This window comes from Danio rerio, chromosome 1 (assembly GCF_049306965.1).
Source record: "Danio rerio strain Tuebingen ecotype United States chromosome 1, GRCz12tu, whole genome shotgun sequence".
Lineage (NCBI taxonomy): Eukaryota > Metazoa > Chordata > Actinopteri > Cypriniformes > Danionidae > Danio > Danio rerio.
In genome coordinates, this window is record NC_133176.1 from 14,852,616 (window position 1) to 14,878,758 (window position 26,143).

The 26,143-nt window shown below is 35.2% G+C and overlaps 1 protein-coding gene and 1 long non-coding RNA gene across 10 annotated transcripts in view; one reads left to right on the forward strand and one right to left on the reverse strand.

Moving 5' to 3' along the window:
* Nucleotides 1-26,143, reverse strand: part of LOC137489979 (uncharacterized) — a 656,302-nt gene that overhangs the window by 181,552 nt on the left and 448,607 nt on the right. For 3 of the 5 annotated variants that reach the window (XR_012405535.1, XR_012405510.1, XR_012405512.1), the window contains exons 6-7: nt 13,358-13,458; nt 10,250-10,375 (exon numbers count right to left, since the gene is read on the reverse strand). The gene's annotated coding sequence lies outside the window, so the exon portion shown is untranslated. Of the gene's footprint in view, nt 1-10,249; nt 10,376-11,872; nt 11,915-13,357; nt 13,459-26,143 lie in introns of those variants that run through there. The other 2 variants (XR_012405536.1, XR_012405537.1) reach the window with 2 other exon arrangements.
* LOC101886760 (uncharacterized) lies at nt 20,597-25,512 on the forward strand. 5 transcript variants are annotated; one of them, XR_012405544.1, is made up of 8 exons: nt 20,597-21,094; nt 21,460-21,519; nt 22,187-22,338; nt 23,653-23,837; nt 23,923-24,030; nt 24,106-24,162; nt 24,254-24,428; nt 24,525-25,512. It is a non-coding gene; the product is annotated as an uncharacterized lncRNA (long non-coding RNA). The 5 variants fall into 5 exon arrangements; XR_012405545.1 differs by having other exon boundaries at nt 20,874-21,094; nt 23,735-23,837; XR_012405543.1 differs by having other exon boundaries at nt 21,011-21,094; nt 24,103-24,162; nt 24,525-24,826.

Sequence of the window (26,143 nt, forward strand, 5' to 3'; positions counted from 1 at the left end):
AGAAAGCAAAGACATAAAGCTTGCTGTGTGCTCCTCTCATATAAACAATGAATATGTGGCGAGTGTGGGTGTGTGTGAGGGTTGAAGGGTCAACTCACTCAATCTCACATCTCTGCCCCTTGACTGAACTGACTGACCATATATCTGTGCGAATGGGGCAGATCTTATTGATCTTGTCCACATACTCAATATAGGCCCGCATGGCTTTGATATTAGGATGTTAGGGCTGATCTTCCATATTGATGAAGTACAGATAAAGCACAAACGTGAAGTGCGTACAGAGAGTTGAACTATCGCTGACCCTCAATATACCCAGGCGCTTGAGGATCCACACAATCTTTATATAATATTGCACCCTCTCTTTTTTCCTCTTGCACGCACACACACAATATAACACAGTATCTTTATACAATCAATGCGCTAGACAGGCCTCTTCAATGGAACCATGTATACAGCATGAAAAGAAGGCTTGCAGAAGAGGAGTCCAAAATAATTAGCTAACCTACTGAGGGTTACTGAACTTTAGAGAGACAGCAAGAGTTTTTATATATACATCTTAGGTCTGTCAATTCAGCATAGTTCCTTAGTTGAGAACATCGTGAACGTTTTCAGTGAAGTTGCTGTTAGATTCAATGGTGCTTGTTGGTTCACCTGTCAACTGATGTTTCTTTGAATTTTCCATTATTTCATGTCTATACTATATCAGAAATATCTCCAGTCAAATGCTCCAAACAAACTGGAACATGTAAACGTTTGACATGTTCTTGACACAGAGGTTCATCTGAAAATGTTGTTTGAACTGGACATGATAAAGCAAATGCTTCTTTTTTTTCATTCATCCAGTTGTCAGGAGTAGTTGAAATGAGTTAGTGTGAAGTATGCATCAGGTATTATATTGGGTTCCTTTTTCAAAATATGTTCTTATTAATGACTTTTTGTGTTTGAAAATTTGAAAATAATTGAAATTTGCATGGAAGAAGTTCTTATCATCAGAGCTAAAACAAACAATAATAATATTAATAATATAAAAATATATTAATAATAATAGAATTTTGAAATTAAAAAAGAACTAATTCATAGCAGTTTGATATCTCTGTGTATCGACAGCTACAATATACAGCCATATTACACTGCTACAATTTGATATTGCATTTATACAACAGTTCCACGTTATAATCATGTAAAAAAAGAAAATCAAAAGCAAGGATCTAAAAACCCTTTCATATGAGGAACTACTTTCTTCCGCCATTCATTCACATGCAGCTGACGTCAGAACAGCAGAAACTGTTGCTACTTCACAAACATCACAAGTCACAAAGTATTTGAATGATTTTCTGGTGTAATATCTAAAGTAATGCAAAACAGGTGATTTTGGTCATGTTAGGATTATAAGACTGAACGGCATGAAATAACACCTGCCAACACTTGTTTTTCCTAGAAGTCTCCCATATTTCAGACCCATCTCCTGCCACCCTCCTGTTTTTTATTTCTCCTGGAAAAGTCACAAATTTTCACCCTAGACCCTGCTCCTCAGCTTTTTGGTATAGTCTGTAACATCTCCGGGGCACCAACTTTGGTATAGGATCCAATCACAGAGGCTGCCCAAAATCCCATCAATAGTACAGTTACTAACAGCACAGTACAGTTACTAACCCAGTTCTCAACTGTGTTTTTCAGGCAAACACACATCCACCACCCCACCCCCCATTCTCCCGGAATTTCAAAGACAAATGTTGGCAGGTATGGATATCAAAATGATTAACCCTGAAAAACCCAATCCAAAGCAAACACTATCAGATTGTTGCAAATACAGCACTACAACATACAAAAAAGAGTGATCGACTTGAATGTCACTTGTATCATAATGATTTGATCAGGTGTAGTTTTTCTCCCCTTAGGGCTCATTAGCTAGTCTCTGTTGCCATCTTGTGGCTGAACGTCAATCGTCTATGCTAGGGGTGTCCAAACCTGGAGGGCCGGTGTCCAGCATATCTTAGTTCCAACCCCAATTAAACACACCTGAACCAGCTAATCAAGCTTTTTCTAGTTATGCTACAAACCCCCAGGCAGGTGTGTTGAATAAAGTTGGAGCTAAACTATGCAGAACACCGGCCCACCAGGACCAAGTTTGGACACCCTTGGTCTATGCATTAAACAAATTAAATTTTTCATTAGTGTTAAATTTACACATGGTACTGTTTAAAATGCAAATTTTCTTCCCAGTGCAAAACAATAAATAAATAAAGTCTACACATGAAAAACATAGTAGATTGAACATAAAAAATAACCAAAATTGTGTTACAGCTTATTTTAAAAATTATTATTTTTATTATTATTTTTTTTTTTTAATTTTTTTTTTTTTTGAGTGCATGCTGCAAAAGTAATTCCAATGTTGGTATCATCATGAGAAAACAGTGAATCATAACTTAATATGGCTTGGCTATTATTATAATGTTTAATGACAATAATAATGTTTATTAATGGTTATAAAGAACATATTCTGCATGATATTATTTTACATCTCTACCCAATACCTAAACCTACTGTTTAAATTCAAACTTAAATAACTTCAAACTTAATAACTATTAATAAGCAGTGAATTATAGTTTACTGAGCTAAAAGGTCACAGTTAATGATTTATTAATAGTAAGAACTATACCTTAAATTAAAGTATGATCAGATATACTGTTAAGATCAGTGCCTAGTATAAAAAGCATCCAATAAGAACACAATAAGAATAAAATACAAAACACTGTAACTCTGTTAAATCTATACATGTGTTAGCTTACATAAAACTTGATGGCTTTTACAGATTAGGTTTAATTATAACCCTTTACTGTCAAATTTCCTGTTTTAACTTTAGAGACTTCTAACTGGTACTCCATCAAAAATATGTCTAAATATCTATAACACAATGATATTTCAAACTTTGTTTTCTCAGTGCTTTTGTAGATGTCAGATTGCACTTCTCGCTGAAGCTGAGGTTGATCGATCTGCCCTGACTTAACAAGTCAGATGTCCAACCAACAGTGCCATTCCGGTGTGTATTTTGAAGTAGGAGGTAAAAGAATTCCGTGTTGTCTGAAAAACAACACAGGGGTCAGCGAGAGGGCGGAAAATTGAAAACTGAATTACGGCTGTTTTTTGGTGCAAGGAGCCTTGACTTACATTTATAAGCGGACATCAGAGGGAAAATGATTCAGAAATAGAGAATATGACCCCTTTAAAACTTAATTTCGGGTGAAAAATGTAAGCTCCACAAGATAATGCGCATTTATTACTTGTCTCTTAGTGAACTTTACTTTTAAAGCGACTAAAACTAACCACAGGGAGAGTCCCACTTGAGCATCCTATGATAAATTACCTTGCTCAAGGGCACAATGGCATAAAAGCAGTACTGAGATTACAGTAAACTCTGGTGCATGACTCAAACCAACTTTCAATGTTGGTAGTACAGATTCCTACTACTACTGAAAAAATGCGTGTTCATTTTTATTTTATTTTGACTTTGATAGATTTACTCAGCACAGACACATTAATGTTAAATTAATTAAACATGACAAATATGAAAAATTGTAAAAATATTGGGTCCCACTTTAGCCTTATCTAATGTAATGTACTCACACTGAAAATAATCATTTGTTGTCAGGGTGCGAATTACAGAGTGGTTTAGGGGGGACTGACCTGCTTAATTAATGCTTGATCCCCCCTGAAATACGTCAAAACTACATGAATGGGGGTCAGACTTCCAAATAATGAGAAATAGTTTGCCCTGATCTGCATCTTAAATACTAACATTATTAATTAAATAACAGATAATATAAATATACATTTGAACACCCCTATAATGGATTATATCCTTGTGAATGCATAGTCGCTTCAATTACTATGTCTATAGACATAGCAACACTTTTCTTGTAAAATAGGTGTTTGTTTCTACATATACTGTAGCTTAAAAGTAAAGTAAAATTAGATGCATAGTTTGACCTACAGTGACCTCTGAAATAGCTAATTATAGTGGCTACAAAGCCAACATACTGTTATACTACATAAACTTATTTTTTTTTGTCTTCCTTTTCTTCTTTATGCATCTCCTCCTAGACTGTTCATACTACAACCACAAAACTTACTCCAAACCTTCAAACTGGTCCGACTTGGGTTACTATATCTTTTCCAACTGATCCAACTTACGGTTTTCCAAAAAATGACCCAGAAAACTCAGAAAAGTCTCATTGATTTAACACTGGACCAAACTTTATGACTTCATAACTTTGTGCCAGCCTGTCATACAGACTTGTTGAAATGTTACGCTCATTAACTTAGAATACCAGTCTGCCAATCACTGATGACCTTTCAACTCACTAGCCACACCCTAGCAACCGCTTAAAGCACCCTGGCAACTATCCCATAGACTTATGTTGAATCTATCATTGACTTTACATTGGACATACTAAAAACATACCCATCAAAACCTACTAACATACTAATCATACTAGCAACATGCTAATTCATACTAAATTCATGCTAACAACATGCTTACACTGGAAACATGCTAGCACCATGCCAAGTAATACCAGAACCATGCTAATAACATGCTAATTTATGACAAAACAAGCTAGCAACATGCTTTTCATACTAGAACCATGCTAACTTGTGTTATCAATTGCCTACCAACTACTCAGAACACTTATGCAACCGTCTAGCAACACCTAGCAACCACTCAGAACACCCTAGCAACTGCCTAGCAACACCTTAGCAACCACCTAGCAACCAATCAGAAAACCCTAGAAACCACCTAGCAACACTTTGGCAACTACCCAGCAAAGCCTTTGCAGCCACTCAGAACACTTTAGCAACCACCTACCAACACCTTAGCAACCACATAGCAACACCTTAGCAACCACCGAGCAACAGTTTAGCAACCGCCTAGCAACCAATCAAAACACCCTAGTAACCTAGCAACAATTTAACACCAACCTAGAATACCTTAGCAAGGGATGGTCAACTGTGCAATCAAAGATGTAATTACAGAAATTAATTCCAGATGTAATTACATACATGCATTTAACACACCATAAGTACTTAAAAAAAAGAAAACACGTACAATACACAATAGATACATTGTAACTATGCATTGGTACCCCTTATCATACATTGACGATAAGGGAGGGGGGCGTCAACTTTTTCGTGTAACATCAAATGACCTGGCATTTGTTTAATTAATAAAACATACGTTTGTTTACACAGTTTTGTGGGATATGTAGTATATTCTGACCTAAAAAATACTCTAACTAGAAAAGTTTACAACAAACACTGAATCCAAAACCATACAATGGAACAAATAAAAGTAGAAATTATGAAGAATTCAGAAAAAAAATTCCAGATCATGGAAATGTACACTAGATATTGCATATGGACCCAGAGCATGCGTCAATAGCGCCACCACATTTGTACAGTGCTCCCTGCAAAAATATCAATCAACCGCACTAGTCAAGACTAAAGCCAATGTATAGATGCTGGACTTTAGCACTGTGTACGGGTATAATAACAGGCAGACAAATAAAACAAAGCACAAAGGCATCACATTTTATAGGTAAGATTTCATTTTTTACCTTTTTATGTTACGAACTTGTGTGCTAAACAAGTAATGTTATTGATGATAATACAGTCACTTACTGCACTCACCATAGGGCAAAGTAGCACCAACTTGCACTAAATACTAAGTTATGCAAGTTTTGTTGGATAAAATAAGCAAACAGTGTAAATGAAATATGACAACAAGACGCTGCGCAACCAGAAACTTGTATTATTGACGGCTCATCGTTCATAACGGAGACTCATTCACAAAGGAATCACTTCCTCCGTCAGTATGTGAAGTGAAAGCAGGAGAGGGTGCTTCAGGACTTGAATTAGATCAATTTGAAGAGGGAGGGAGGATAGTACATTTCCATACACACAAACACACTCTTTGTCAGCAATGCCTGTGTGGTCACTTATCCATTAGTGTAGTGATGTAAAATTACAATTTTCGTAATTAAAAAAAAACAATTTGCATAATGACCACTGGGTAAACTCCAGATCATAGTTATACGTATATATCTCTGGCTCTGGATGGCCACAGTCCTCCACTGTACCTTGGTCCCGTATTCATTTTAAAGGAGCACTAACCCTTACTATAATAGCGACTCTTTTGATGCAGTTTTTTCTAAAAGACAACAACAGGGTAGGCGACATGTAATGTATATATCTATGTAGTTCAATAAATAAATAATTAATTTGTAATAAAAAAAATGCTGTCACTTTATTTTATTTTATTTAATGAATTAGTTTAATTTTAACACAAATATTTATTTATTTATTTTATTTATTTATTTTTTTACCAGTTTTTGTCTTAGTTTAGGTTTTAAATTACTTAAATAACTTTGACAATTGCAAGTTTGTACCTCAAAAACTGTGAGATGTTAATAAAAAGTAGCAAGAAAATATTTTAAGAAATCTAAAAATCTGGATGCTGGAATGCTAGAAACAAGCTGCCATAACATATCTACAGTATTATAAATATTAGCTTTTCCCCCCCTTAAACAATCAGAAAGTTACAGAAACTACACACTGAGAATCAAGCATGCACACGAGCGAAGAATGCAGTTTTGTTCTACCATAAAAGAGACCCAGTTTTCCATTAATGAACACAATAGCGAGAATGCATTAAACAGAGATTTTCCCACCTACTGCTGGGTTTAAAGCAAAGGGCCTGTAGCTACAGCCACGATGTAAACCACATACATGCTCACAATGAGGTGTACGCACTTGCAAAAACAATAGGGAGCTATTGATTTTCAAGGGAGTGTTCTAATATCACAAAACTGTGTTACTTATAATAGGATCTTTTCAAGTTCCACATCAAATGCATATCTAGAGGGCATTTTCTTTGTGTTTTCCTATTAAAATGCAATAGCACAAGAATAAAGCAATAGAGAGAGTCGAAAAGGAAGAGTGACAGAACGAGAGAGGGAGATGTAGGTAAAAAAAACCCTGAATCAAACAGATGTAATTTCACACGTCTCAGGGACATTATCATTGCACATCCAAGCCTCTGTTTCAAAAAGCAGGACGACACTTTATTTTTAGATAGGATTTTTCGCCTCTTTAATGCCTTTTTTTCTTTTAGTTGCCATACAGAAGTGATTCCACTGAATTCAACTGAATCCTTAAAACCTAAGCAGCAAAATGAAATAGAATATAACATGAATTTAAGGCAGCAAAATGAAAGCAGAATGAAATCATAAAACTGCTGAACTATTCCATGTTAAATCAACCGTATTTCACATTTACACAGGTATATCTATATATTATTTATTTATTTATTTATTTATTTATTTATTTATTTATTTATTTATTTATTTATTTATTATTATTTTATCTTTGATACTTTGTAAACAGCACACATTTTGCTTACTTTTTTATTGAAATGTTATATTTCTATACCATTTCCTGCACTGGGTTATGGCTGGAAGGGCATCTTATGCATAAAACATATGCCAGAATAGTTGGCGGTTCATTCCGCAATGGCAACCTCTGAAATAGAGACTAAGCCAAAGGAAAAATTTATGAATGAATTTCTATATTACCTACAGCAAGGTTGCCCAAGCTTGGTCTTGAACGGTTTGGCTCCAACCTCAATCAGACATACCTGGGCTAATCAAGCTCTTTTTAGGCTCTCTCAAAACCTCCTTGCAGGTCTGTTGAGGTAAGTTGAGATCTGCAGAGTGGATGGTAACATCAACGGCCTGAGGCATCTAAACATTTGTGCTACCCATTACATTACAAACTACAAGACAGGTCAAATTCTTCAGCAGGATAGCGCTCCTTCTCATGCTTTATGCTCCCCATCAAGTTGCTAAAAGCAAACAATGTCAAGGGGCTCGAAGATCGGCCAGCCTGAACATTATTGAGTATGTCTGGGGTAAAATAAGGAGGAGGTATAGAAGATTAATCCAAATAATCTCTATGATAATCTCAAATAATCTTTATTCTGCTGTGGTGGCAGGGTTGCCCAAACCCAGTCCTAAAGGGTTTGCCTACAACCCCAATTAGACATACCTGGGCTAGCTAAGCTCTTACTAGGCTTTCTTGAAATATTCTTGCAGGTGTGTTGAGGCAAGTTGAAGTTAAAATCTCCAGGACAACAGCACTCCAGGACTGAGTTTGGACAACCCTGACCTATAGCATCAGAAATATATTTTGCAATAGATACACAACAAAGGACACAAAATTGCTAAGGGGGTTTAACATTAAACCAAAACAAACTTTGAGACAACTTTTGGAAAGCAGCACTTCCTAAAACTCTCTATATACAGATACTGCACAACTATCCAAACAGACAAAACTAATCAAATTTTAACTTGAAATTTTAAAGTTTAAGTGTGAAGCACAAAAAACAAAAGCTGACCTTACACACTGAACCTGCACGTATTGCAAAAAGGCAGCCAACAATAATTCAACAATTCACAATTCAACAATAACACAACAATTCATTGTTATGAATCCTACAATAATCTGCCTTTAACCCTTTCTGTGCAATCATCTTTTTTGTAGAGTAATTATTATCTATTTCAAAAGCTATTTCAAAACCTAAAGATGCTTTCTTGTAACAAAATAACTTACCATAATGGTCCTAAGACTGAAAAATATTCATAAGAAGAAGAATTTTAAATAAAAATTTACAATAGAAGAAAAGTCAAGAAGCAATAAATAAATAAATAAAAAATGTAGTTGACATTGTGTAGCTTGTATTTTTTCCCTAATATTTTGCTTGAATTTAATTGTATTGTCTTTCAGTTTCTAAACATGTTTGATGACTAAAATATAATTTTAATAAATATACCTGTTTAATAAATCTATATGGTTTAAATCCACCAAAATACATTGCCTATATTCAAAGAGAAATTGATACAATTTTAAAATGGAGTTACTTAATTATGCTGAGCACTGTGCATAAATAAATGAATAAATAAATAAATAAATAAATAAATAAATAAATAAATAAATAAATAATCAATCAATAAATATCCAAAATGAAGTGAGGGGGCACAATTCAGATCTGAGCACAATAATGCCCACTTTTGCCCCCTGGTGGCGCTGAGCCTGGGTGACACGTCCATGCCCCTATTGAAATCCATTAAAACTGCAACATATGTGTGTGAGAGATTTTAAAAAATTAAATAAATCAAAAATAAATCACCAGTACAGACACAGTGCTGTAATCATGTTTATAGTAACATTACGTAAATAATACTTTAATAATTATTTCTAAATATAATATTTGAAATATATATTAAATATAATATGTGAAACCCACACCAGCACGGTGAGTACATGCAAACTTCCCACAGAAATCTTCTGCTGTTACGTGACATCGCTAACCACTGAGCCACAATGTCACCCCTTATTTGGCATTTTGTAATGGCAAACTGTAAATTTAAATATTAAAATTTTTAAAATAAAACATTTTAAATAGTTTTTATGGTACTGATGCTGATAAAGAAATAGATTTATTTAACTTTTTTGACGCTTTTTTAAACTGACATTTTTGTCTTTAGTGTAACTTTTTTTTAATTGACAGGCGTTATAAAGATTTTATATTTATTTATTTATTTATTTTTAATTAGAATATTTAGTTGTATTATACTAGTTAAAACTGTGTGTGGGGTGTGAGAGGGGTGGGGAGTGGTGAATCTACATACCAGATAATAAGTACACTTTTTCACTCAATCACTTCAAAAGTAACAAAAGTCGTGTTGGACCGAATTCCTCTGTTGTGTTACTGTGATTTAATTTCTGTTCAGCATCCAGTGGGTCATGGCCAATTCATTTCAAATTAGAACTCATGAACTGAAAGAGTGCCAGTTGTGAATCATGTTCAAGCCTGTCACACACACAGAGACAATGCAGAGGCGCTCTAATTAACCCATGTTGCTCATGAACAATAATTCCATGTTATGTCGTAACTGACCTAATGACCACGCATGGCCACGGTGATTAGAAAGTAATGCAGCGTGAATATCCACACTCTAGCTCAGACCTGTACGTCAGAGCTGAAAGCTGAATATCACAGTTTCTTGTCTCTTCCAAACACTGGTAACTATGTCATGGGCACTCTGCTACAATTACAGTACAACCTTTACCATTCTATTTGTTAGCATTAATTGAAACAGAGTCGGCTATAATATAGAAGTGCAGGGTTGCTTACCTACTGAAAAGGTCATCACTGCCAGTCATCCTCATCTTTTGGGTTTTGTATGCCAATGTTCCAAGCAAGGAATGTCAATTCAATCAAAGTGCCATGCTGAAAACACAAGGTTTCCTTCATGTGAATCTAGAATAAAATTAAAGAGAGGTCAACATAAATTAAAGTTGACCAAATTTATTCACCATCAAGTTGTTTCTATCTTCTGTTCAACACAAAAGAAGGTATTCTGAAGAATAGTGTGAACTGGTAGCCATTCGCGTCTATATAAGTGGAAGAAATACTATGGAAGTCAATAGAAATATTTCAAAGGATATTTTTCCCAATCCTCAAATTTATGTCAGTATTTACTCTCCCTTTATAGAGGGGGCAAGACGCATACCTGTCAACCCCCCACTTTTTCCAGGATTCTCCCATATTTTACAGTTCTATCACGCTTTCATCCCGTAAAAGTATTTTCCTGTATTTTCAGTCTTTTTCTGTCGGGTGGCAGTAAACATTAAAGAGTTGATCCTCTCTATACGCAACCCATACCACCAAACCACCAGGGGCCACACCTTGCTCTTAAATGCAAGTCTGTTCTGTGCTTTCACTTTATTTAAGCATGAAAACACTTATATAAAAATATGTACTATGTTTTATATAAACCTATAAAAAATTATATATAAACGGCACAATTCCCTTTCCTTTCCATTACGGGTGCCGTCGCCCCTCAAAACAATAATGCCCCACAACCTGCAACCCTCAAAACAATAATGCCCAATTCACACAGGGCGGCAGCGTCAACACTTCCTACAAGTCTGGGTTTTGGGTGCTTGCTGGAAAAGACTTATAAACATAATATCAACATCTACAGATGTCAATTTTAGTGTTTTTTTTTTTTTTTTTTTAAACAGTTAATTTTATGCTCCTAAATGAGCATAAAAAGTTAGAAAAGTAATTGAATGCTTTCTGTATAACGAAGATGTATGCATTTTTAAAGTGCTAACTCTGTTTTTTAATGTAATCAAATGAAAAATCTAAATAGATGAGAGATTGATTTGTTGCTCTTTAATCAACGTGCATGTTATACAGTGAGGAAAAGACTAATGAAATGTGATAACTGTATTCTATTTTTTTTATAATAGCGATTGATGTTAATTATCTGAACTGTTCACTAATTAATATGCTATTAATGTATCCTATTTTTTGTTTTTGTTTGTTAATACTACTAATAATTGCAAATAAAACATATTACTGATCATTTAACTTTATTTACAACAAAACAGCTCCAGAAGAACATTAAGTAAATTGGGTGTTTTTTTTTTTTTTTTTAAGAGGGGATTTTCACATTACTTATTTTCACATCCCAATGTTGATGAGCATGACGAGTCGAGAGTTGGGAATATGAATGACAGAAAACAGGTAGGCCTATTTCCAGGATATGTTGAGCAGTGGACCAGATAGTGAATGGAAAACAAAGACTGATGATGGGATATGAACACAGAGGATTCAGGGAACACACAACCAAGAGGGAACCAGGAGGGAGTCATACAAGGAAGCAGGAGCAACGCAGACACTGCAGATAATCAGGAACATACAGTCAAGTTTAAGTCATTTGGGTAAGTTATTTAAGGTTAAACTGACCATGACAATTAGTCCTTCTCCCAAGCGATGAGGCCAGAAACTGAGTGAGGGAAGGAGGGTGAGGTACTATATGGAGGTGGAGTGATGAGCGGGGATGACGTGCAGGTGTGTGACTAATTAGTGTTTAGGTGATAGGGATCTTGGTAATTAGTGACTGGTGACAGTGGTGCTTCAGGTGAATGTGAGTCGGGGAAACCTGTGGCACCATTTACTTGTTCCGAACCTGTTCCTGAGCTTCTGTCTTCTGTTGAACAGAAAATAAAATATTTTGAAGAAAGTTGAAAACCTCTGACTTCTAGCATTTGTCTTTCCTTCTATGTAAGTCAATTGATTCAGGTTTTCAGCATTTTTCAAAATATCTTCTTTTGTTTTTGATACACATTGAAGGTGATAAACATTGAGGGTGAATCAATAGTGAGTATATTTTCATTTTAGGGTAAATTATCCTCTTTAACATCTTGAAACGAGGGTGAGTAGATTATGACATAATACATTTTTGGGGGGTGAAAAATCCCTTTATGTTTCTTACTGAATTTAGTGAAATCAAGAAATAATTAAAGGTAGATCTCTAATTGAATTAAGAATTAGGAATTTCTTGCTTCCATTTCATTTTAACTGATTCTTCAATGCACAAAATAAAGACACTGTATTAAATATTACCATTGCAATTTTTAAAGCCAGTCTAAACTGTTAATTTTCAGCACATCCTGTCATACATTTGTCACAGAGACGGTCCCTCCAGAGCAATCTGGGTTAAGTAGAGGTGGCATCTCTGTAACCTCATTTCATGAGTTTCCCCATATGCATTTCACCTTGCAACCTCTGTGTTAACAGCCCTGCTCCATAAATTTCACATCACCTCCACCCCTTTTGTATTCATGACACTTTTTATTATTATATATTATATAATAACTCCCCAAGCATCATCTGACCTCGATTCATAAATATAAGCCATGTTCTCTTTTATAAGGCAATGGTAAGGCTGGATGTATAGATGATAATTGTTTATTAGATGCCTAAAATATATACAGTCCAGTACAGTCAGACGACTTTTAGAGATGCATGTGACAATAAAGTACTGATAAGTTAATGTCAACCTAGGCTCATTGCAGATATGTACCCAGGTCTGCATTTTTGATGACAGCAAAATTTGTAACCGTAGGTATGACTCCGCTCACAGTTTTTGTTTTTGGAAAATCCACCAGAGACCACTGTGTACACATTTTAATGATCACAAATTCCTCTCGTGCGTCCTCTTTTTTAAGTAAATCTACCAGAGGGTGCATTTTACACTTCAGCTGACCAAGCCAGCTTGATGTCGACTGAATGACTGACCAACTGACCCACCAACCCCTTCCCTAAACTCAATCGATAGTGTTTTAAAAAGCAGTCTAATAAAAAAAAAAGCAGTCATAGCCGCTGGATTTCACCCCGTTTTCAGCCTGATATTTATTATTTATTTATTTATTTTTGCTTTTTACTTACTTGCTTTCTGAAACCATTCTCTGGACTCGAACCCCATCGTCATGATCACCTCCACTCCACGTCTGAAATCTGCCAACGAGTGCAGCGAGTCACTGGGCAAACTGGTAACACACAAAAAAAAAACGTCCCATATGGAGATAAGCGGTCAGCTTATATTGCTAAAAATAAACAAAAGCTGTTAGTGGCATCATACCACCCCATATCGTTCCGTTTTAAAAACAAAATGCCTCTGGCTACATAGTATGTGCTCTCCAGAAATGTAGACAGAGGAACATAACCACAATGAGCCTGTGCTGGTTTATGTAAATGTGTATATAATAACATGCGTACTGGCACATTATTATTATTATTATTATTATTATTATTATTATTATTATTATTACTTTCTTAAAGCAATGGGGTCTTTATTATATTATATATTTAAAAAGTTTTGATCAGTCAGAATTCTTTGCTATAGTTACATAAATGTTCAATGATATCTTTAAAATATCTTTTAAGCTTCTAGAAAGTTTCCATAACCAATATAAAGGCCATAGTGGTCATTGTGTACCTCACTTTGTTCAGCAATTTGCAGTGCAAATGTTATTTAAGAAATTTTTAAAGACATAAAATGTTTTGTTTTTGCTATAAGAAAGTTTTTTTGGGGGGGCCAGTTGGTGTTTCTGTGTGGAGTTTGCATGTTTTCTCCTGGTGCTCTGGTTTCCCCCAAAGTCCAATAACATGCGCTATAGGTAAATTGGATCAACTAAATTGGCCATAGTGTATGTACAGTATGCGTGTGTGAATGTGAACATGTACGGGTGTTTCCCAGTACTGGGTTGCAGCTGGAAGGGCATCTGTTGCTTAAAACATATGCCAGAATAGTTGGCATTAGCCCAAGGAAAATGAACGAATAAAGCTCTGTTTTTGTCTGCATATCTAAAGCCATTGGAAAAAGCAACGTGATGCCAAAATGCATAAGGTCAGTTTGGCAGTTATGGCCATTAAAGGTAGATATCCTGAGAATTTTATAATTATAATAATTTAACAATAAAATAATGAAATATGCTCACATTTAGGAAAAGTCTTTGGTATATGGGTTTTATTTCAACAATTTATTAATGTTTTAATTACAAAATGCAAAAATAACATTATAATCTTTGTATAGTTCAACATAGGCTCACTCTGAAAATGAAGCCCTATTTACATTTCTGGAGATCACATATTATGTAGCCAGATGAACTGTCTTTAAAACAAATGCTACGGGGCGGTATGATGCCATTCCTTTTCGCGCGGACCGCCTACCTTTGGCTTTTTTATTCGGTTACCACTTTGTCCATTGGTACGTCGGCGGACTTGAGATGCAGATCAGAGTTGACCTCAACAACGGGCATCAAGTCCGGCGAGGAACAGTTCTAGAAAGCGGGCAAGACCAACAAAAAGCAAAAAAACTAAATAAACAAGTAAATAACGGGGAGAATGTGGTAAAATTTAAAAGTGGTAAAAAAATCAATCTGCCAGGAGAACGTTTCTTTTTCTGGATTGCTTTTGAAAACACTGCGGTTGAGTTTAGGGAAAAGTGTGGAGGGTGGGCCAGTGATTGGTCAGTCAGTCAGTAGACAGCTACCTCTTGTGGATTTACGCGAGAAAAGCAGGTGCGAATGGCACTCGCCAGAGAAATTTGAGATCTACATAATCACAATGATCCTGGGTGGCTGGAGTTCTAGTCTTAAACTATTGTTAGTACTATTGTTAGTGTAACAAAACCAAGTTGTGTTGGTATCATTAAAATAACCAATTGTTGGTTACCACTTACTGGATGCATTTATTTTCTATGTACAGATGAAAGAAAGTCATAAAGATTTTAGTCTTTTCTTAGATTTTTTTTACTATATTATAATAGATACAAACACACATGCAAATACATTCTATATTACATACAGCAATAGCTCAAGATTCATTTTCAGCATCCACTCTCTGAATATAATCTTCCGACGTCAGGAATTGCAGGATTAGCATTTGCATAGTGTGGTTAATGAGGAACGGAAAACCAATTCTTAAATGAAAAAATTTAAATTCATATGTGCAGTGAAGCAACAGGTGGACCGAGCGCTGCAACCCCAACATGCCCGAGCAGGGAAAGTTTCTGTTTGTTAAAAAATTCATTAAAAAGTGTAAATGTTCTTTGTCCTCTACTGTCGCATACATTCAAATTATCACATAATGAGAAAGTGAACTTAGTTCTCTCTGCAATGACACCTACGGTTCTGTTCTCCTGAAAAGTGTGTGTGTGTGTGTGTGTGTGTGTGTTGTTTACCCACAGTTATATGGAGACATTTGACATGATGAGTTTATTCAGACACACTGATTTCCCCCGGTACTGGATTTCACAGTGGAGTTAATTGAATCTTGGCTTAATCCTCCTAAAGCACACACACACACTCACACACACACACACACACACACACACACACACACACACACACACACACACACACACACACACATACATACATACACACACACACGCACACAGTATGCCGAGCGAAGAGTAGTAATTTTGAAGGGGAAAATAAATGTTTACTGAATAAGGAGGTAATCTTTATTTTGAAGGCGTTAACTCAATCCCTCTCATTTGTCATGGCTGCTACACTGGCTCCATGTGGTAAACTGTGTAAGACCTCGGTGAAATATACAATTTTCACTTTCACCTGTTCAGTGCAGCGGCACTGTGCAGCTCGTCTGTTTCATACTTTAAAAATAAAGCCAGTCAGTCACAAAATTGGCAGATTGAGAGTGTAAACAAAGTCACATGTGGAGCTGAAATAGCCAAGACACAGTTTTAAATGTTTAGCCATTTTCTGATTTGTTTACCATTTTACACAAATTTTTATTTTATTTTTACTTTTTATCTTATACTTTTTTTTTTTTTTTTACAAGATTCTATCCTATTTTTGGTTGTTTTTGTAGCTTAGCAATATTATAAATTAGGCAGCTACCTCAATATACTTCCAAGTTTTAAATAAATAAAATAAGAAACATGAAAAACTGTTTTGAATTTATTATGTATTTTTACAAAGGACTGGTTCGGTATCGTCGATAAAATCCTGAATTTTACTCAGTTTTAGATCGGAAAGGAAACTTGTGTTATCGAACATCAGTATTGCAAGAAGATATTTTAAATATAGCATCTATAGTTAGAAAACAAATATTCTAACAAAAACAACATTCTTCAAAGTATCTTCTCTTGTGTTCAACAGAAGAAAGAAACTCATTTTAAAAGAATTTTCACTTTTGGATGAATTATCCCTTTAAGATGCTTTAAATATGTTTAGTGGCTTTGTAGTGTGTTGTAGCTGAGGCTTTTCTGAATGCTTGCTTATCCCCAAGCCTCTCCTCAGCACTGCTGATTGTAGTGCCAAACTGAGATGTTGTTCCTCTGAAAACTTTTCCAAGTGATGAAAATTTATCCTGCCCTTTGTCCTGTGACATAATTGGTTCTTGCTTCCAGAACCGGGACTAGGGTGGTGCCAGGTTTCCAGCACAAAGCTGTCTATTTTATATGAGGTGGAATTATGCTGAATGATTCCAGAATGGGGAAAGGGACTTTTGATATGACTTCTCTAATCTACACTCACTGGAAATCATTGCTTTTATCATCCACCAGTCAAAAATCATACTGATCAAAAAAATAACTACACACCTCCCCTAGGCAAACTGAATGGCAAAATTTTAACACTTTCTTTACTAAAAAGTCAAAATATTTGAATAGATTTTTTTTCTCTAATGCTCACAGAATTGTATTTATTTGTCTGTATAAGAAAATATTGTTGTGCTGCTTAATGAAGTATTTTACTTCCACCGAACTATTTAAATCGTTTTTTAAAGAATTACATGTATTTAAGATTATTATTATTATCAATTTAATGATTGATATTGAATGAATTGTATGGATGCCTTTATTTTAAAATATATAAGCACCTTTAAGGGTTTAGTAAGCGACCCAATTAAAGCTTTTCACTAGTTGCTTATTAGCATACAAATAAAACACATAATAATGCCTAAATTTTGCATCACTTAATCTTATTCAATACCTAAGCTTATTCACTACAACAGTTATATCACTAACAATTGAATTCCCATAAAGTCAACATTTTCTGATGTGACTTGGTTGTGTTTATAAGATGCAAAGTATGTATGCTTATGCATCACTTTTAAAATCATGTTATTTTTTCATATATCTTACTTTGATTATATACTGCTACTCAGCTAACATGAGAAGGGCGAAACGGTGGTGCAGTTCCCTCACAGCAAGAAGGTCGCTAGTTCGAGACTCGGCTGTGTCAGTTGCCGTTTTTGTGTCGAGTTTGCATGTTCTCCCTACTTTCACATGGATTTCCTCCGGGTGCGGTTTCCCCCACAGTCCAAAGACAAGCGGTACAGGTGAATTGGGTCGGCTAAATTGTCTGTGGTGAATGAGTGTGAATGATGGTGTATGAATGTTTCTCAGAGATGGGTTGCAGGTGGAAGGGCATCTGCTTCGTAAAACATATACTGGATAAGTTGACAGTTCATTCCGCTATGGTGATCCCAGATTAATAAAGGGACTAAGGCAAAAATAAAATAAATGAATGAGCTAACATGAGAACAACTGTCATATTTCCTAATTCCCCTAAAAGGCTCGCCGTCAAAAGGCCCTTATTGGTCCGCTAACATTATGTGCTGTGATTCAGGGATTGGCTCCATGTCAATCCCCTACAAGCATGCACTTTTGCGCTATGTAAACCATACAGTCAGAGGCTCAAAGCAGCTGTCAGCAGCGTTAGCTGCCTGAATCAGATAGAAAAGTGCTCTAAAATAAAATCTGACAAGTGTCTTCCACATATATTCAGTATAAGCACATGTAAGTAATATGAAACATTCTCATATCTTTACAAATTTGTTATTTGAGATGTAGAACACATGGAAAGCAGCCGCATAGAGAAACACGCATTGAGAGACATGCATAGAGAGACACTGCACACGCAGCTGAAGACTGTGGCTGTTTACAGCGGTTTGATTGATAAATATGAAATTGTAGCTAAATTGTTTGCAGTGCTTTTTCCGTTGTTTACATCCTTGTTTACATTCTTGCTACAAAATTCCATTAACACTAGAAACTGTGCCTTTAGTTGATGAATTTTAACGACTAAAAATACTCACAGTTTGTGGCTCACAGTCCACAGCTTCGTCTGTTCTAGGAGTTTTAATCGAATCCAGCATTGAACTAGGAGGAATATCCTGGAAGTTCTCCCTTGTCAAATGCTAGCACTATATCTTTTTATATATTATTTTCTGGAACATAATTAAATTAAACTGTAAGCACTTCTCTCTTTGTCTTTTGGAAGCCTGAATATAGACACAGAAGAAGCGTTTGGATGGCATTTTAGCTCTCTCTGCTATAACATTACAGCGCCTCTGGCCACGCACATTCGCTGCGCAGGGTGTGTGCATGAGGTGAACGCACGTAACCAGAAGTGTGATCTCACTTGACTAGATGATTTTTTTATTTATTAATTATTTTATTATTATTATTTTTTTTTTTTGTGGTCCCCAAATTTGTTCGCTGTAGGCTTTGCTAAGCTAACCAATACTTTTTGGATGCAGCCTTTATGATACAAGCTGAGATTGCATCACTTAGCGATGCAATGTCAGACACAATGCACTCAATGGAGTCAGTGACGTCACTGTGACAGGTAGGGTTAGAGGTGGGGTTAGGTGAGTGCATTAAAATGTATTTCACATCCTGAATATAGAGTATATTATACTAAAATATGTCACAGATTACTGTATCAAAAACTGAAATAGACTACAGCATATATTACAGTTTATCAGTTCACTCTGGATAATATTACAGTATGCTGTAGTATTCATAATCAAAGTGTTAATTGTAAGTACTATACAGTATAGTATACATAGTACTGTTGAAAAACACTGTAGTATTTACTATGAATTACTATAGTATTTTTTCACGTGAGAAAGTAAATGTCAGTGTTTATAAAACAGATTAGCATGCTGTATCCTCAGCTGATATGTATGCATTGAGTGTGTGTGTTGCAGTGATATCGCAGCATGACTGATGTCTGGACTGACAACGACACCTAGAGTCTGAACGCAGAGAAAAACAGTCTCTCTTTCTCCTCTAGATGAGGGAAACACGTCAGTGCCCTCCTGCTTTGCTATGGACGCCTTAATTATTTAAAGGGCACCCCAAACACACATTTTCATCTTTCATTTTTTTATTCTCCTCTTTCTTTTTACACAGATTTATTGCTCTTATCTGTTATCTTTGGACTTTCTTTCCCTCAAGGCGCATCTAGATATCTTACTCTCTCTCTCTCATTCTGTCCTCTGTGGCTCTCAGTCCCGCCCGAGGCTACAGCGGCCTGAATGCTCCCCAGGTCCGTCCGCCCAGTGCCCGATGAAAAATACATCATTCGCTAGGGGCGACACAGCTCGGTAAAATATTAAGACCATCCACAGTTCTTATATGTCAGGTCCCCGTGGGGGGTTGGGGCAGATAAATTATGCACCACCATCTGTCAGATGTAGCTGCTTCCTCAGTAGCGCAAACATAAACTGAGAAGCGTGTAAATTGGAAAATAAAGAGACGCGTGTACAGGCTACCTCAGCCAGGAAACTTCCGGATGGATTAGTGCTTCACTAGATGAGTCTGGTTATATGTGTGTGTGTAGAGGTGGACTCAGTCAAGCTGAAACACCAGCCTCTCAAGTGGAGGATTACAGTGAACTCTGAGGGACTTTTTGAGGTGTATGTGTTTGTGTGATGTAGTGCACAAAAAACATGAATGCTAAAACTGCTAACTGCTGGCGAATTACCAGAAGGGTCCCTGATGCAGATACTGGTTGTTTATTTCATGTGCAAGTTAAAAAAGTCTTTTCACCATTTTAACAAGCAGATGTCATGCCCACAAACCATCTGATGCATAATCCACACACAAAAAGCCAAAAGCTTTATAAAAATTGTAAACTCCAATTTGACTGGCTTATTCTATCGATCTGTCAGTCAGTCAGTCAATCAGTCAGCCAGTCAGTCTGTCTGTCAGTGTAAATATCTGAATGTCTATTTATTTGTCTGTCTGTCTGTCTGTCTGTCTGTCTGTCTGTCTGTCTGTCTGTCTGTCTGTCTGTCTGCCTATCTATCTATCTATCTATCTATCTATCTATCTATCTATCTATCTATCTATCTATCTATCTATCTATCTATCTGTCTGTCTGTCTGTCTGTCTGTCTGTCTGTCTGTCTGTCTGTCTGTCTGTCTGTCTGTCTGTTTATATGTCTGTATTTCTGTCTGTCTATCAGTATGTATATCTGAATGTCTGTTTATATGTCTGTTTGTCTGTGTGCCTGCCTGTCTGTCCAACACGTTCTCACTCCCAACTCGTCATATACTGACGCTTGGTCAGGAACCCTCGGCGTCAGTTATTGACGCACAGGGTACCCCTTTAGCGTCATATTTAGACGTGCAGGGATTCCCTATAGAATCTGTGCCTGAGCCTGAGGCGTCATAGGGAGACGCTGGAGGCTCGTATAATTACCAATAGATGTCAACAAACTTTTTAAAACCTGATTTACGCCTATTATCACAGTTTTCTTATTTTAAAAATATGTAATTTTTATTTTGTTCATGAAAAGCGTCTGTAAACGGGGTCGAAACTACTGTATGAATAAACTTCGGCCCACGTGACATCCCTTCACGGTGAGTTTAACGCCGCTCTGCTATTGGTCAAACTGCATCAGCGGTGAGTTCTCAGATGAGTTCAACTGTCAACATTAAATATTACGTTAATGCTGCATAATATATTTTTATTGGAGATTAGTTGCTGTTTATAAATATGTTATCATTTACTTTATATTTAATGAGTGAAAATATATTCGGTTGTCCAGTTTAGGGTAACTATGCCTAATAAAACTTTGATTCATTCATATTATTTATTATTTTTTTACTTTAAAAAAATATTAAATTTCAAGTACTAAGTTTAAAAATGTTTTCGGCTGATATTTTTCATTTTAAATTATTTATTAAAGTTGGGGTCATTGTATGTGGCGATCTATTTTTTACAGTCTATGCTCGCTATCCCAAGGTTCATTGCGATCCCAAGGTTCACTGCGGTTTTCCACAAGGTAAGTAAAAAGTAAACAAATAAAGACGATTTGTTGATAAAGCATGTACTGTAAACTAGCGACATTATCTAATTACATCAAGTTCATTTATTAAAAACATATTTTTCTCACATATAACGTTGGTCATGCATTAGAACAATATATACATTTTAAGATAAGGAACAGTGTAACCAGATTGTTGTTTTCCACAATAGAATTCGTGCAAAATCTATATATAATATGCAATATGCAACTCTAATAATACAAATGTATTCGTAATTGTTTCAATGTTAAAGAACATCAAGTGTTTCCAAAGGTTTATTGTAAAAACAATTATTTTCCATGCCTTTAAAGGAAAAAGGCAGATATTTTGCCCGTCTGAGCACATTTTATTCATTGTACAACACAAAACTAAACAAAAAAATAGCTTAATCTACCACACACACACACACACACATATATATATATATATATATACAGGTGTACATTATAAGGTGTTCACTGTTCAGATATGAATATTTTTTCTTTGCTCTTTTCAGGTTCTTTAGATTTCTTTAAAAATCCAATTTTGTTTTCTAATAAGCAAAAAGTAAAATCACTTTACCCATGTTTATATGTTAAATTGCACTTGTCTCTCTATCTCTGTTAACACATTTATATTTGTTTGATTAATTCTTGTGTCTTTCAGCCTGTTTCTGCCTATCACCATGAGTGATTCCTCAATACTCAGATTTATCATCAAGATCTCAATTATAAGCTCAAGTTTTGATGACAACTTGGTGATCTGCAGAAAGCACCACCATGTATAGAGGGCCAAGACCACTCTGGAATCAGTCAAGGGTTAGTGAAGTTTTTCATTCCATGTATATTAAATATCTACATTGTTTAGGCATATGTGATTGTATGAGATAAAATGCATTTATTCTTTCACTACTATTGTAATAACAGAAAGAAACGCATTAGTTTTACTATTACTATTGTTTATGACAAACATTAAAAAACTACAGCATAAGCTCACAAAATATTGTGGCCTAACTGTTTAAAACTAATTGTTCTGGGTGTTGATAGTGGCCAACAATTTTTTTTTCTTTTTCAGAAAGTATTTTGTTTTGTCTGATTTTATGACACCTTATAGGCCATCAACTGCCCACATTGGGGTTTAGGAAATTAGAACTGCTTATGCTGCTTGTCTACTAGTCTTAGGATAAGTTAGAAATGTTATAAATGTACATTTTTTTGTTGTTTTTATCTGGTACAGCTCATAGGAACTCCAATCTTCCCAACTGTGAGGGAGCCTTGCTCCAGTGACTGTCAGTGTGTACTTCATTGTTTCCATTAGTCTCTGTATCTGTAGACCTAGGTGACAGTGGGCTAGAGTAAAATTTTGGTTTTATTTAAACTAAGGCATACTGATGGCCTTTTTATCTCAGATTTGGTCATGCAAGTATTAATATATCCTAAAGTATTTTTATATTCTTTCCATTGGTGGAAAAGATGTTGGTATAATTATTTTTAATGGACTGCTAAGATCTCAGCAGACATTTTTCTGAGATATTCTTGAGTGGGAGTCTGTGCAATACAAGGTGGATAGTATTTGCAAGGAAGAGCCCTTCATCTGTTCTGCTTCCACACTAGATATACTGCCAATTTAAGTAGATATGAACCATAAGCATAACCATTTCAAGAATGCACGAGGTACTTTAAACTGTATGTGTTGAATCTAAATTAACAAGAAAACAGCTCTGTGATGTTCACCTAAGAAAATTAGATTAGAAGATAGAAACTGTTATGCACTTGTTCTGTACTGTTTCATTCCTTTTTCAAACACTGGCATTTTTGAAGGTTTATTTACAGCTAAGGATTAAGAATTGACAGGAAGATTTGTGGACTACATCAACTAATGACACTACCTCCAAAGAGTTGCAAAAAGCTGTCCAAAGTTTCAGCACCATCTTTAAGCCCATGATTTTAGTGTGTTTCATGCCTAATCACATGAGTTTATATCTGAGATAGATGAGCTATATGATTATCTTAAACTGATCTACAGGTAAATGCCAAAACTTATTGGTTTACTTATTTATTTATTTGTTTGTTTGTTTGTTTGTTTGTTTGTTTGTTTGTTTGTTTGTTTGTTTGTTTGTATATGTTAACCAGGTGAAATGGAGTGAGGCATACCAGGATATGCCTGGTTTTACTTTTGGGAAGGAGGTTGAACAGTGCAATATTTCTTCTCTAGGATTGCAGTGACCAGACATGCTACTGTAACTCTCATGGTCATGTGCTGGAATTAGCAGATATTCAACAATTTGGCCATCTCGCTGACCTGTTGATATCAGAAGGTAACGATATCCAGTAGAATTTGTTTTAGATGTTCAGTAACCTATTTAAATAGTATTGTGATTTTTTGATTGCTTATCATTGTAGACCGCAACAGCTCTGCAAAGCAAGTTGCAAAACAGAATCCATGAAACTGACAGTGACCGGAAACCAGTTGGAAGACTTTGGTCTGTGATGTAGAGGAGTGGGCAGAGGGTGAGGAAATTCTTATTAATATTACATGTAGTCATGAAAAATTGTGTTACTATTACTGTCATTTTTTTTCAGTAGCAGAAGCAAAGACAACAAAAAGAAGAAGTGATGTGGATGTCTTCGTCATATTGCATGGTATGTACACTAGACTTCTGTCAGTGTTGATTCTTTAAAAGTTGACGTATAATCCTTGTTATACAACTTTCTTTTCATAAATATATTTCAGACTCTGCTGACCCAGCAACAAAGAGGAGGGTGTTCAACATCATCCTGCTAGTCAGGATTCTTCAGGAGAAGCAGTGGATTCTTGTGGCAGAGATGGTCAACCACTATAAATACCTTTCAACTCATCCTGGTTCTTTCAAAGAACTTTCTTGCTTGTTTGCTACTGAAATGTACTGGTATGTATTTGTATTTTTTGGCACAGACATAAGCATAAGGTTACCCAGTCCAAAGGATATTAATATATTTTTATGTTGTTGTGTTCTTCTTTTAAGATTCGGCATGTGGCCTTAACGAAGAGGGGTTGAAAGGTCTATGGATCATCATTCTCAAAAAGCAACAAAATAACTGAGAAATAAACAACAATACGATGGTGCAATCTAGAGACCTGCAAGGTACCTTCAAGTTTTGGCTGGAGCAGAGAACATAGATTTTTTTTAAATAAAGCTCCAGCTGATGAGTATGACATTGACTGTGGATTTTCTTTTACTGTAATCCAGAAGAGGATGACCTTAACCCTGAATCTAAAGCATGTAATAAAATCTGTAAAAAATTAAATAAAATTGTCATCATCTATAACCAAATTGTCTTTTTTTTTAAATACATAGATATGTACAGTATGTAAGCATTCCTCTAAAATCAATCAGTGTTGTAAATTAAGAGCATTATTGTATGCCTAACTGCTTACAACATATAACGATTTAAGGAACTCTATATTAAAATGAAATTATTACATTAAGTGACATTAAGAGCTTTTAAAATATTAATTTTATGATACATTTTTATGATAAATTTAATTTTTGCATATACTTGGGCAAAAAATGTACATTATTATGGTCAACTGCTCAGATACCTCCAGTCAATATGTGGCTGAGTCAGGCAACCACACTTCTACCTCTGGAAAAATTAACCTATGATTTACATCAAAGATCTGATGGATCCATTTGGTCCTCATGGATTTTTCTAAAAAAAAAAAAAATTAATCTCCTTTTATTTTTGTCCTTACTTTGAAACATTTGTATTAATTTGTTAGAATGTCTAACAAAAAACTGCTGCACTTGTTGTGAGATAACAGTGCGACTGTTGTTATTCTGAAAATAAAAATTAACTTTGTATAATGTTTTATTGAATGCAAGATAAAAAATAAAATATTTTCCAAGAGATGGATTGCGGCTGGAAGAGCATCTGCTGCATAAAAACATGCTGGAAAAGTTGGCGGTTCATAGCACTGTGGCGACCCCTGGTTAATAAAGGTACTAAGCCAAAAAGAAAATGAATGAATGAAAATAAAATATGTATTGAAATATGTATTTTTAGTAGACATAGAACTACACAGTAACTTATAAATACAGCACAGAACTATTTTACTTCTAGTTTAGATAATTTGAATGTTTGCATTTTTATTTTGTTGGTTAATGGCTATGTATTTTTAATCATTTGGAGGTTTGAACTATTCGCAGCATTTGAAAGGATATCTTTTCATCGTTACCTCATTTCTCAATATTTTCATGATTCTTACAATGCAGCAAATCTTACAATCATTTGATCATAAAGAAAATAATTAACAAATTAACCCACATGCAGGACAAAGACATTATGTGGAATCATTATTAAACACAAGTTCATCCATTGTCATCAAAACATACTGTTACACAAACAGTTGAAGATTTAGAAAGTAAAAATAATCAGATAAAAAGTGGTTTTTAAACAAATACATGTCTTTAAAAAGGTTTTATTTATAAACATTTACATATTTTAAAAGAGCTTTTATCCATATTTAAAATAAAGTGAAAACAATTAAATATCACATGATGACCATGAATGAAACACACTTTCAGAATTACATCCACACATATTATTCTGAACTCATAACATTTGTGATGAACATAGATCA